Genomic DNA, 13,857 nt, shown 5'->3' on the forward strand with positions numbered 1-13,857 from the left:
TTGACTACTCAAAAGATGCAGGCATAATCATTTTGGCCGTGGACTCAAGTTTCATTGCTGCAGGAGCAGTACTCAGCCAACAAGAGTTAGATACAGGTCTGAACAGACCAGTATTATATGAATCTATTGTATTTTCTCCTGTAGAATCTAGATACTCCCAGCCCAAGTTAGAGCTCTGTGGAGTTGCTCGAATTCTCAAAAAGCTACAAACGGTTCTCTGGGGTCAACACTTTGAACTGCAAGTAGATGCTAAGTCCTTAATTGAGATAATCAACTCACCATCTTTGCCCAATGCTCCAATGACACAATGGGTAGCATTCATTCAATTATTTTCCTTTGAGCTGGTACACAAGCCTGGGAAAACCTTCACAATGCCGGATGGACTTTCTCGCCGACCTTTAGGACCGGATGAGGATGAATACTACAAGGACACAGATGACTTTGATGAGGACGAACCCGTAATCAGGGCCTGCTTTCAAACCTTGACAGCACATTTTGCTACAGAAGAGATCAAAGATTGGGAAAGCCCAGGATACTGGTTAGACATGAAGTGTTACTTACAAAGTCTTAGAAAACCAGAATCTATGGAGAAGGACCAGTTTCTGAAACTCCGGAGGAAGTCAATCAATTACTTTGTAAAGGATTCAAAGCTCATGAAAAGACATTCACCCACAGCTCAAATGGTGATCTTCAACTCTGATTTTCAATCACGCCTCCTGAACATGGTCCATGAAGATTTAGGTCACAGAGGAGTGGAAGAAACATATCAGCGCCTAGTATGCCGATTCTGGTGGCCCAGCTTAAAGAAACAAGTTAAGAAATGGGTCAATAGCTGTGAAGCCTGTCAGAAACGGGACCCCACAATACCTCGTGAAATCAGAAATCCCACTGGTGAAAGTTATCTTTTTGGACGAGTTGCCCTGGATGCCTGTCACATCAAAGCAGGAAGGTTTAAATACTTAATTGTGGCCCGTGATGATCTTTCTGGTTGGGTTGAAGCAGCAGCACTGGTAAACCTTACATCAGCAGCTGTTTCCAAGTTTCTCCTGGAAAATTGGGTCTATAAATTTGGTTCAATAAAAACAGTTACCACTGACAATGGCCTAGAATTCAAGGATGAGTTTGTAGAAGCAGTCAAACAAATTGGGGCAACCCTTCGACCAACTACGCCATATTACCCAGAAGGGAATGGGATGATTGAAAGAGGGCACAGACCTATCAAAGATGCCCTTGTAAAAATGTGTGGCAAGTCTGGCGCAAAATGGAAAGATCTTTTACCATTAGTTTTGTTTGCGGATCGGATTTCAACAAAGCGCTCAACCGGATATTCACCCTACGAGCTAGTCTTTGGCCAAAAGGCAGTTTTACCTGTGGACATAGAAGCCAAAACATATCTAGCAGTTGATTGGTCAGAAGTCAGCACCACAGCCGAATTACTAGAGGCCAGGACCAGGCAGCTGGAACAGCGAGACGAGATGCTTCAAGAAGCCCGCGAGAAGTTATTAAAGTCACTTGAAGAATCGGTACGATATTGGGACAGAAGACTAGCATCAAAATTACGGGACCCTTTGGAGCCAGGCACTTTAGTCCTTACCTATAACAGAAGTCTGGAAGATCAGTGGGGGAAATTATTTTTGCACAGGTGGAATGGACCCTATAGAATCAAAAGACAGGTTGAAAAAGGTGCTTACGTCTTAGAAGAATTAGATGGTACTGAGTTAAAAAGGAAGTATGCGGCATCCCACATCAAAAGATATTTTCCTTGGGGCAGATCACTAAAAGAGCTAGAGGAAGACGCAATGGATGTAGACAAGGAAGAGTCTGCAGAAATTTCTGATAATGATGAATAGACCTTTGCTCCTCAGTAGGAGGGTAAACTGCTTACAATTGCGTACATTGCTCAATTTCCATTGAGCTTAGTCTCTCATTTATACATACCTGGCCAAGACTATAAATTTTCTATATGCATATTGATCCCCATCACAGTTTTTTTAAGTTGGGGGAGGTTCCTAGTTATTTCTGAAACACTGTTTTGGGTCAAGATATTTTTTATGACTTACATATGCACTTTTTAAAAAAAAAAAGACAAAATTTTGATGCAGAGTAGGCTGCAGTTTCTTTTGTATGCTGAGGGTATGGGTGGGCACATCAAAGTTCAGAATTTTTTATGTTGAAACAGACTTACTTGAAGATATGTTTTTTTTTATCTCACTTGAATCTCTCATTTGGTTGGATTGGGAGAAAAATAAAAATTTTAATTGCTTAAACAAAAAAGAAAAAACTCCTTTTTTTCACTAGAGCTAACAAATTGGTTGGGGACAACCAATAAGTTGGGGGAGAGAAGAAGGGAATACAATTTTTTTTGGTTTTTTTCTTTGTGTTTAGATGAAAGCAAGAGAAACAATTTTTTGGATTTTCATTTAGTTAAGAAGATAAATAAAGAATTTTTTGTTTTACACGTTTGTTTCGCAGGTCGTAACAAAAGAGAAAAATAAGAACTATTTTTAGGAGCAGTTTCAGTACATAGTATCGCAGTGATGATCATATTGACTAAAGAAAAAGAAGACAAAACCATCATTCAGTCATAGTATAAGGGAGCCACCAAAGAAAACCAAATGAACTTACTGGTGTCCATAGAATACCCAAAACCAGTCCCCTGCGAGCGCAAGAGCGTTATTGATTTCGTTGATCGCCTTGAAGTCTGGATGACCGACCGGGAATGTCGCGAGAAATCAAGTAAGAACCTGACAGAGACGGTTGAATGCATTCCCGAACGCATAGATCGGGTCGAGCATAGGCATCGGAGGTTCAGGGCGAAATTGCATCCTTGGTGCATCGGGTGCGACCGGAATGTTTCAGGGCGAAATTGCATCCTTGGTGCATCGGGTGCGACCGGAATGTCTTCGACTAGAAATCACAAATTGAAAAAAAAAAAAGAGAATGTTAATAATTGGAAATCAAGTCAATAAAACTGTCTATATATTATGTTAGTAAAATGAAAACTGTACATACCAGGAGGAGGGCGATGGTTTGCATCGATATCCATCAGGATTGACCCTTGATCTTCCGACATCTCTTCATTGGTATCTTCAACACCCGACTCGTTGCCCAACAAGTAGAGCATATGGGAGAGTGGGATCCCCTCGTCGCTTCCTACAGAACCTTCGTTGGTGGCCATCATCGGAAGGTAGACAGGAGAGTTCCCCCCAAAGATCTGGTGCTCCAGAGTGCATTCCGATCTGGGTGATTTGTTATCATTAGCGTCTTGTGCGTCTTCTTCATGATCGGGGAGGGAATACTGAGGCGAAGGACCAGGTTCAGATGGCGAAGAATCGGACGAGGATGAGAGAGGCGAAAGGGGAGATGAAGGAATCTCTACACTGTCGTTTGAACTAGCGCTGTCAGAAGATATAGAAATAACGGATTGATGAGCCATGTTGTTCAGCTCGTAGTGAGGAGAGCAAGGTTGTTGGCTGAGGGAATGAGCTGAGAGGCGGGGCAAACCTGCTCCTTAAATACTCTGACTGGGCGGCCGCGATCAAGACCGAGCTGCGCAGATCGAGATCCAATCGGAGGTCAGCGCTTCCTGGGCAGTCAATACAGATCAAACCTTAGCTTCATATAGGCAACAGAGTACCGCCTGGATCTTCAAATTAAGAAGATTATGGAAGAATCGGAGACTTACTGGCAACCGATGCGCACAGACTCAATCCTTTAGTATCGAGACTCTACATCCCAGATTTTCAGCGTTCCGACCTACTAAACACGCGTTGTGATAAAATAACATGAATTACTTCTGTTCTTTAGCTGGCAAACAAACTTGAAGCTTACTGGACTCACGAGTATGCAGGTCGAGTTTTTTTTTTTGCTTGTAGTAATGCCAGCGCAAGTGGTATGCCGAAGGACCTTTGATCGGCACAATGGCAGTCGAACGGTGCCTGTATGTTGTACGGTCTGCTTACCTGATGATCGAAGCTTCTTCAGCGACCTGTACACCTATCACGACCCCCATAGGCTGTTTAAACATAATACATACATGTATAAAAAGAAAAGAAGGAGTACTTGATTCAGTCAGGCCGATCACAAGAGGACTGCAGATGAAATTAATTGAACCTAAAAAGCAAATACTTACGAATAGCGAGACCAATTTCCATACGGCAAGGTTGATCGTGATCAAAGCCGAGTTGTATTCAAGGTGTATAGTTGTTCGGCAGAAGGGAGGCCGAGCACACTGTACTCGGTGCCGGCTGAGACCCACCAGGGCCGAACAACTCGAGCCCGAACTTGTTCCTAGGCCCGCGCCCGCACTTGTGATGATGTAACCCTCAACTATGAAGGCACTAGACCGAAGCGCGCGAGTCCGAGGGGGAGCACCATGGCGCTGCGCGCGCTGCGCCCTCCGCAATTTTAGCAAGACGAGGAACATGAAGACATGTATGAGCGCATCTGAGCACCTCTCAGAGACACTGTAAATAACCTCAAGACCACCTTTCACATAGAGCATCCGCTTCATTTACATAAAATAAAAAAAAATAAAAAACTTTACATTGGAACCTGACTGCCTACATTGATGATGAGAAGGCAGGGGTTGGTTTCAGCCAATTCACAGGGATTAAGGCCCCGTTTGGAGCCAATATAATTGCGCGATATAATCTGGAAACTTGTGACATCTGACCAAGTTTTGGCGGACCTGATCAGATGTCACATAGGATGTCATGCAAAAAAAACTCATATATCGCCTGGATTATATCGGCTCCAAACGGGGCCTAAGTGTTTGAATTAAATACAAACTCAATTCTTTTTATGATAATTTGGAAAGCTGGCCACTTTTGCATTGAATATATAACATTTGGATGTCTTTTTTTTTACATAATTTTATCCCACAGGATATACTTTACATTGCTATATTTTATTAGGAGTTGTGAGGACTGGAACCCTGAAACAAAGATTCCAGACTGGAATATCAGGCTTAAAAGTCCAAGATAAACCCCAACATTATTGATATGAATTTTATCAAACAAGTTTTTTTTAGGTTTACTTACCATAACAAAACCTGTTTTTTATGGCGTTTGGGCACAAAATTTTTATGGCAGGAGTTGCACAATCTTTTTATCATCTAGCCCTGGCTATTGGAAGCCAGAGAGCAATAAAGAATATTCACAAGGTAAAAGAATGTGTGAACTAGTCATTTCAGATAGTATATGTTTATGAAGAAACTGGGCTAGTTGGAAAAAGCATCATCAGTAAAAATTTCTGTTTGGATATACTTCAACATTTTCAACCAAGTGAAGAGGCGGGAAAATCAGCAGCTCTTCAATTCATCACGCACAACTCTGGCACATTGTCTGGGGACAGACAATGAGTTGGGGGAGGATGTGGTAGACGCTTTAGTTCTGGATGGAAAAATTCAAAAATTTCTAGTTTACATATGTAGTGTTACATTACACCATCTTTTGATACACACACTCCCTTCAGTTTACATACACAGTTTTACAAAACTGCATGTATATAGCTTACATACTACCCTTTTACATATATATGTGGCTGCGTAGCAACCAGCCAGCCTCATATGCAGCTGTGTAGCAACCACAAGCCACTTATTACAGTAACCCAGCAACCACAAGCCACTTATTACAGTAACCCAGCAACCACAAGCCACATTAATAAAGCGGCATAGTAACCATGGGGCTGTGCAAGTCAATCAAGCAGACTACACAGCAATACAGAAAGCTGTGCAGGTCACTTGAGAAGACTCCATAGCAACCAGAGGGCTGTGTAAGCCACACTTGTAACTAGATCACCAGCTAAATTTGCTCATGTATACACTGCCACACTGTACATAGCTGTATTTGCACAGCATTTGTAAAGGCACACCAGCCAAAACCCCTCATGTACATAGACCACCAGCATAAATGCCTCACATTTTCCTATATAAGGAGGGGCTCTCTCTTCCTTTTCCCACCATCCATTCAATCAAGGAGATCATCCCCCCCCCCCCGAGATTCAAATAAATTGTCACCCTCACACTCTCCGCCACATAATAAAATACTAGCTTTATCCAAGTTTATTAAAGACACAGTTTTTCCAAAATTAAAAAAAATAAGATCAAGGGTTCCCCCTTACAATTATACAAAATGAGAAAAAAAACATCATGGGTTTCCCCATCAACAAAAGTTCAAAAAAAAAAAAACCGGTGGGGTTTTCCCACTACAAAAACCAGGATACAAAAAAAGGGGGATTTTACATAAGAAAAATCTAAATCTCTACCAGCCTTCCAACATCGGCAAAGCCGTGCCCCCAGGCTCACCACCCAGCCCGCATCAAGCTCACGAGTCAAAAGTGATGGACATGAAGGCCCCCGGCCCGCAGCTAAGGCTGCAGACCCGTGGGGGGCCCACTCTTCAGCCCCTCAGACTGCGCACGTGCAACAGCGGAGGAGCGCGAGGATGCACCGCCAGCTGGAATTACAGCAAAAACAGAAACACCTGGGGGGACAAACAGAGTGGCCAGATGGCCTCTTTATATATCCGTCCAAGATCTGGCCACCACCCGCCATGACCAACAGCTGTCCTGCCTCAAATTCAGTCCACCCAGCCATTGTCTGACACCAAGCCACTCAACTGTTGTTGGAAGCTGGTTCGGACACTCCACAAATTTCAACTGTTGCTCACGACCAGCTCCCCGCCAATCGTTGGTATGGCAATAAGTTTGCCTCCGCCACGCCCTTGGTCTCCAGCCAGCCCTTCAAGCATCTGTTCAGGCCTCACCACGTCTGTCTTTGCTGCTGCATTCACTGGGAATACTACACAGCTGGCCCAGCCTCCCTCGTTACAGCCGATCCGGGGGCAGAGAAATATACGAGCGGTCTTCTGTAGCAGGACGGAGCGAGGCCTTGTGCAGGACGACACTGTTGATGTCCGTCTACCCCTTCCGCCCGCCGTTCCACCGCTCCCGGATCCCCGCGCCGCTGTGAGACCCCAGCCTGGAGAGCCAGCGGGTGCAGAGCAAGGGCTCCATCCTGCTCGCCGACCTTGTCTGGTCCCATTCCCGCACTGGCGCCACAGCCCATCTCCGCCGCCAGTTCTGCTGCTGGAACACATGGCCGCGACCGCGCTGTCGACGCTCAGCTCGGCCTAACTGAGTAACGGACTGCTCAGTCCTACGGAGTCTGATCTAGCGGCGATGCCCAGACGGCCTCCGAAGACACTATCCCTCTCCCGGCGCCCGTCCGACCGCGTCTTGCTCACCCCCGCTCCCGACCACCCTCCTCCTCATCCACAGCCACACTTAGCTGAGCCGGAGGAGCCCAACCCTGCCGACCCGCTCAAATGACTCATCCACGCCCAATGTCTCGCCTGCCACTCTCGGATTGTCCCCCGCAGACTCGACTCCCCGCTCTCCAGAAGCCGCGAGAGCCCGGCTGGCCGTCGCCGGCGTCGGCGATCAGGCCCGCTACGCCTTCTGGTGCCGCGGCTCCGGTAGCCCCGCCAAGGAGAGGTCGGTCATGTGTAAGCTCGTCGAGGTCAAGCGCCCCGCGGCGGCCTCCCCTTCAAAGCCTTCCCCGCCGGCCGGAGAGCTCATGGTTCTGGTGAGGACGTGCAGCGGGTGGATGGACCTCAACGGCTATTTGCGCGATTTTCTCAACGCTTCCTGACCCTCTCTCCCGCCCATTCGCGTGTTCCTTTTCTGCTGCACCTCCCCCTCTCTTTTGCTTGCTGTGTCTTCTCCCGCTCCATCTTTTTTTTTCTCTTCTTTGTAAGTTCAGCAAGTAAGATACATTCATACATGGACTAACTTTGTTTCTGTGCATTTCATATCTCCTGAAGCCTGAGATTTAGCTCCAACTGTTCCCTCGAGTGGCTAGAATCTATTTCCAATCGCTCTGCCCTAAAGCTTATCTAAGTTAAGGCAAACAAAGATCACACACTGACATTCCCACAGCTGATTCAAAACTTGATGATTTAGCCGCCAATTCATTAGACTGACTATTGAAGCTTGATCTTTCCCTGCGCTTGTTGTGTGAAAATGTCAGTCACCAGTATTTTCAGTCAGCACCTGTGCAAAATCAACCAGCAGCTCAACTGTGGCAGCAATCCAATCATGTAAAAATCTCTGGTCAAGTGTCAAGTGTTACATCAACAGTAGCAGGAACAGAAACATCAGCAAGAGCAACACTCCATAAATGCTATCCAAGTGCAGCAATACAATGCTGAATTTCAGGTTAATGGAGCCTCTTACAGTAATCATTAAGATTCAGCATGAATATCACTTGACTTGACATACTGCATAGCATGTACCACTTTCTAAAACACCCAACCAAGTCAAGAATTTGATCACTTTCCACTTCAATTGTGACCATTTTTTCCTGCCCACTGTAGCCTAAATTGTTCTTCTCTCTGTTCATCATATTTTCTTAAGCATGGTTGAGCTGTCCTATTTCTTGTTGCACTGGATTTTGATCATATTTGCAATAAGTATTTCATGCTTGCTTCAACTGTGCTCATCCAGAAAATTTCTTGAATGAGATGTCAATACATGAAACTTGGCCCAAAAATTTGTTACTGCATTTAGCTCTGATCAACAGTCAGGTCCCCCAACCTTATCATCCACAAGATATTCCTATCATTAACAGATTCTTCACCAAATTCCATTGTGATTATCACATGGGGGACTTGCCTTGTCCTATTGTTAATCTCAGAGATGCAATAACTGTTGTTGTATCTACTATCATACATACACTAACTCTCAGTGCATCTATTTTCAGAGATAAGACAAGATGGTCAACCACAATAAAATATGGATTTAGTTATTCTTAACTTGCTATCTTTAATCTACACTCACTGCAAAAGAATAAAACCAAGAAAGTATTGTTATTTGCAAAAATTCAAGGATAAAAGTATTATTGATGTAGTGCAGTGAAAAAATAACAATATGCTACACTAACAACAAATTTAGCATATCAGTCCACTCATAAACAATTATCTCCACCTGGAACAGAAACTAATCCACCTGAAACTTCTGCAAGATCAACCTCTTCTGCTTTCTGCTCAATCAGCTTGGGGGTGTGTCCATAGGCCTGTTGATCCCAAGCTGGATAACTGAGTCTGTAAATATTTCTAAGTTCTTCCACCAATTGTTTTTCATGCTCCAACAGAAATTAATGGGGCCACTTGCATCAGAAAAGCTCATCAGTTTAGCATTTGAATCTTAATCAAGGGATGATGCTCACAAGGCCTATGTACTTGAAGATTTACATAAACATGGGATTGAAGAAATTTGAAGCAATTATGTGGGGATTAAGCTTTAGCAAGTAACAAGTACATGTTTCAAGCTGCAGTCATTCAAAATTCTAATTCTTCTATAGAGTGAATTGCGGCACTTCTTAAATTAGCAATACTATCACAATTTTCTTCAAATGAATATGAACTGCAGTGCAATGATTCAGGTCCCAATTGATTGATGAAAATGGGAGTCAGAGGGAACAACTGATTTTCTCATGTTTAGTCACCAAAATTTAATCTAGCTGAAACAACTGGCAACAAGTGAATTTCATCAGCTAGAGAGACCTGCAAGAATTGAGAGCCATGGAGTTGGCTTGTAAGTGTGGCCTCTTAATCTGCCTAGACTCATTGAATTCAGTCAGACAAGGCACCTGAAGATTTAGACCTGGGATTTACAGCGGCGAAGCCGCCTTGGACTCTAGTAGTATAGAATATACACAAAATGGAGATTTATACCTATATGCTTGTGAAATAAAGAAATCCCTGTAATACCGGATTGGATTGTACTGATATTGCGAGACGATACACATTATGAGCTGAGAATGTACCGGTCCCACCGATCCAATCCATGGGATCGGACCCTGACTGGCTCTCTGATACCCAACTTTGGGAAAACAGTGGATCAAAAATAAATCCGATCCACAGTATCGCCGGTAAAATCCACGTATTGGAACAGTTGCAGTGTTGATACCTCAAACAAACAGATGCTACTTCCCCATTCTTCAATTATTTTATCATCAGCCCTCATGGATGCTATATCAAGCAAATATTGACAGAATGGCAGGCAAACATTCCTCCAAGCTCCAATGACCCAAGTCTGACTGGAATTGAAAATAAAAAAAGGATTGTAATGGGACAATAATATTTGTGCTTTATTTGAGTGCAAAATTGATATCATCAGCATTGATTTTGGTTCCTTTGGGGGCAAGTATTACTATCATGGCAATAATTTGAGAGTTTACATTGAATCCCTTTTCACTGCCAAAAATAAACTATATTTTAGTTTCTTTCATAAAAGGATGGATTGTAAGTTTGATCTGCATCTGATCAATTAAAACTGAACATTCCATCCAAGTCTAGAACTCAACATGTGTCCTGATGGGTTAATCTCTTCCCTTAAATTATTCACAAAACACTCAATGTGTTGAATCAAGTTTGCCAAGAATCCAATTTGGTTTATTTAAAAGGTGCTTTAGAAGCTAATTTCACAACCTCATGCTTTCCACCTGAATCTGAATGGATGAAATCTTGATTGATTGGGAGGGCGTAGTTCCTGGCCAAGCAACACAATAGCTATTGGAAAGTGATTTTGGGATGTAGGCCATGCTGGTAAGGGCTGGCAGCTGTCAAATGTTGCTGGACAAGCAACTAAGCCTTCAATTTGCAGTGGTGAAGCCGCCTTGGCCTCTAGTGTTGCAGTAAAATTAGTGAAACCCATTTTCTTGGAAATGTGGGAATTAATTTGAATTTGGCTAGAAAGAATGGTGAAAAACTTTTTTAATAGGGTGAAACTCTGAGTTAAGTCAAGGTTGGACTGCGGTGCCACTCCAGTTTGGCCAGATATCCTTGCCTCCTCACAAAAATGATCTGGTGAATTTTGCTTTTCAAAATTCACATGTGCACATGCAAGTGAACTTTTTTGCACTTTGCTAATAGTCACCCTGATGTACGCGCGTACATTTATGTGGAAATATAACAGGAGGGGCCTTTCACGGCCACATGAAAAGTAAAACCTTTGTGTTGAGACACCAATTGTCCCCCTGATGTACGCGAGTACATGAGGGGGACAATATCACAGGCTGGGCCTTTCACATCTCCATGAAAAGGACACACTGGTCATGGAGCCAAGAAAGGCCTATATTCTGGATGAGTTCTGGATGAATTCTAGATGAGTTCTGGATTATTTCTTGGCAAGTTATGGTTTATTTCAGGCTGATTTACAACTGATTTCCACAGCTGACTTCCATTCTTTTTCATACCTATCCAATTTTCATTTACCAAAGGCCTCCAGCACAGTTATGGAAAAAAGTTATGGTAGGGCACTCCCTGGGGAGTGGGAAAATATCTCCCCTGGTGTCTCCAAATTATTGAAAATCTGGAGTACAGAAAGCAGATACTTGGAGTGGATTCAGCCTTGTCATTTTAATTTGGAGTGCAAAAAATGTGCACTCCAATTGTTTTTACCTTCTTGGAGTACACCAGTTTTGCACTCCAAAAGGGTTGGAGTGCACACTTTGCCACTCCAAAAAGTGTGATATTTTGGAGTGGGCAGCTGTCCACTCCAAACATTTGGAGTGCATGAAGTAAAACTTTGGAGTGCATTTAGCATGACCCTAAAAGTGCGTCTGTGGTGAGATAGGGTGATGGGGCCATTGGGCTTAGGCTTCATGGGCCTTGAGCCCGGACCCGGCTCGAATGGCCCCACGATTTGTGCGAAGAGCACGACGCCTCCAGTGACACTGACAGTCCCACAATTAGGGCTGGGCCCCGGGTGATATCCGAGGCCTAGCAGGCATCCCGCGCTGGTCCCCTGCGGGTATACCCGAGCTCGGGTATCAAATTTGCTAATCCCGGGCACTATCCGACGGATATCGGGTAGCACCCGCGGGGACCGGCAGTTGCACTGCTCCAGGGCGTGTAGAAAGATTGATACCAGCAACACGATGTTGAAAAAACGCTCCGCTCCAGAAGATAACCCGCCGTCCCCTCCGAAAGCGCTTCAAACTTCCCAGCCAACCCGCAAGTCATGGGTGTGGAAGTATTTTGTTGATGATCTGAAGGAGGATAAAGTATGCTGTACAGCTATTTTGAAGAAAAATGGTTGATTGTGCAACGCTTTGCTGGCCCGTGACAAAAGCTCTAGCACCAAATCTATGAGTGAGCATTTATTCCGGAAACATCAGATACTCGACCCCAGTAAAGTGGAAGCTGGTCTGCAAAACATTGGAGCAATGATAAAAAAGCAGAAAAATGAAACGGTAAGTAAGATATTCTAACCTTCAAGGTGTTTAATTAAGATTGATTTTTTTTTCTAGAATTCCGACAACAATCTCACATCAAACTCTCTAAAGAAAGCACTTGCTTATCTTGTTGCGGATGCCGACTTGCCATTTTCGTTTGTTGAACAACAATCTTTCCGGGATCTAATGTCTCTTTTGAATCCAATGGTAAGGCCTGGTAACATGATGTTTTCCCGGAAAACAATTGCAATGGAGGTGCACTACTTGCACAAGTCTCACACCTCTCATCTGGTCAACATTTTCGAAAATGTCAAACATATTGGAGTTACTCTTGATGCTTGGACTTCGCCAAATACCGCTGCGTTCCTGGGAATCACGGCTCATGCAATTACGGCGAACTGGGAATTGGTTGATGTTGTGGTAGCCATGCCTGAAGTCCAGGGTAAGTCCACAATCAAAATGGAACAAAAAAAATCACAGCTTGAGTAAGTGTGATTTTCTACCCATTATAATCCAGGTTCTCATACTGGAGTCAACTTTGCCGAAGTCCTTATTGATGTCCTGGACAAGTACAAAATCACAGAAAAGCTAGTAAGCATCACCGCTGATAATGCAAGCAATAATTCCACCCTTACAACGAGAATTGAAGAACTACTAGGCGGTGGATTCTATGCATCTGAACATCTGTTGGGATGCATGGCTCATGTCATCAATCTTGCTGCGAAGGACGGACTTGAGGCGTTTGGTCTTGAGCCTGAAGAGGCTGAAGCTGAGATAACACTGGATCAGATGGACAATCCTCGCAGTCAGGCTGTAACTCCTTGCATGGCCGAAGGAAGCAATGTCAATCTCAAGACCGTTATTTCACGTGTTCATGGTCTAACCGTCTTTGTCCGAGCTACTCCGCAACGTCGTCAGCAGTTTCAAGGAATCATGGCCTCAGTTGGTACTCGACACATGGATCCATCAAAGTACAAGTGCCTCTCATCCTCAAAAGGAAATACCAAAACTAGTATGACAGCCCCCAAAGTGCGAACGGAAAGCAGCTCAAAAACCCTTGTCCTTGATGTGAAGACACGGTGGAACTCAACCTATCTCATGCTTGAGCGTGCTCTCGAACTCAAAGATGTCTACAACATGTTCTGTCAGCAACCGGAAGCAGCTTATAAATTTTCACTCTCATCGCTCGAGTGGGAGAAAGTCTCCCAAATGATAGAATTCTTGAAACCACTGAACGAAGCAACGGAATTCCTTTGCTCCTCACAATACCCAACCCTCAACATCTCTGTTCCAATCTACATATCATTGATGAAGCAAATCAAGCTCGCGTGATCGGCCTACAATGCTTGCCAGCTCTTGCCATCTGCAGAGCAGATGATTGAGAAACTCAAGAAATATCTACGACTTGCTCTGGAGAAAACGGCCCCGCTATGTGCAATGATACTTGATCCGCGCATCAAAATGTTGTACATCGAGAAGAACTCAGATTTTATTTGAGAGGAGATTGCCTTGGATTTTGATCCTGCTATCGTTCTCAGGGATTTCAAGACCGAGGCCCGCCGTTTCGATTGCAGTCCAGCAAAATTTGGTGCAACACAGCCCCAACAGATTCAGAG

The sequence above is a fragment of the Puccinia triticina genome, chromosome 10A, assembly GCF_026914185.1.
Source record: "Puccinia triticina chromosome 10A, complete sequence".
Taxonomy (NCBI): Eukaryota; Fungi; Basidiomycota; class Pucciniomycetes; order Pucciniales; family Pucciniaceae; genus Puccinia; species Puccinia triticina.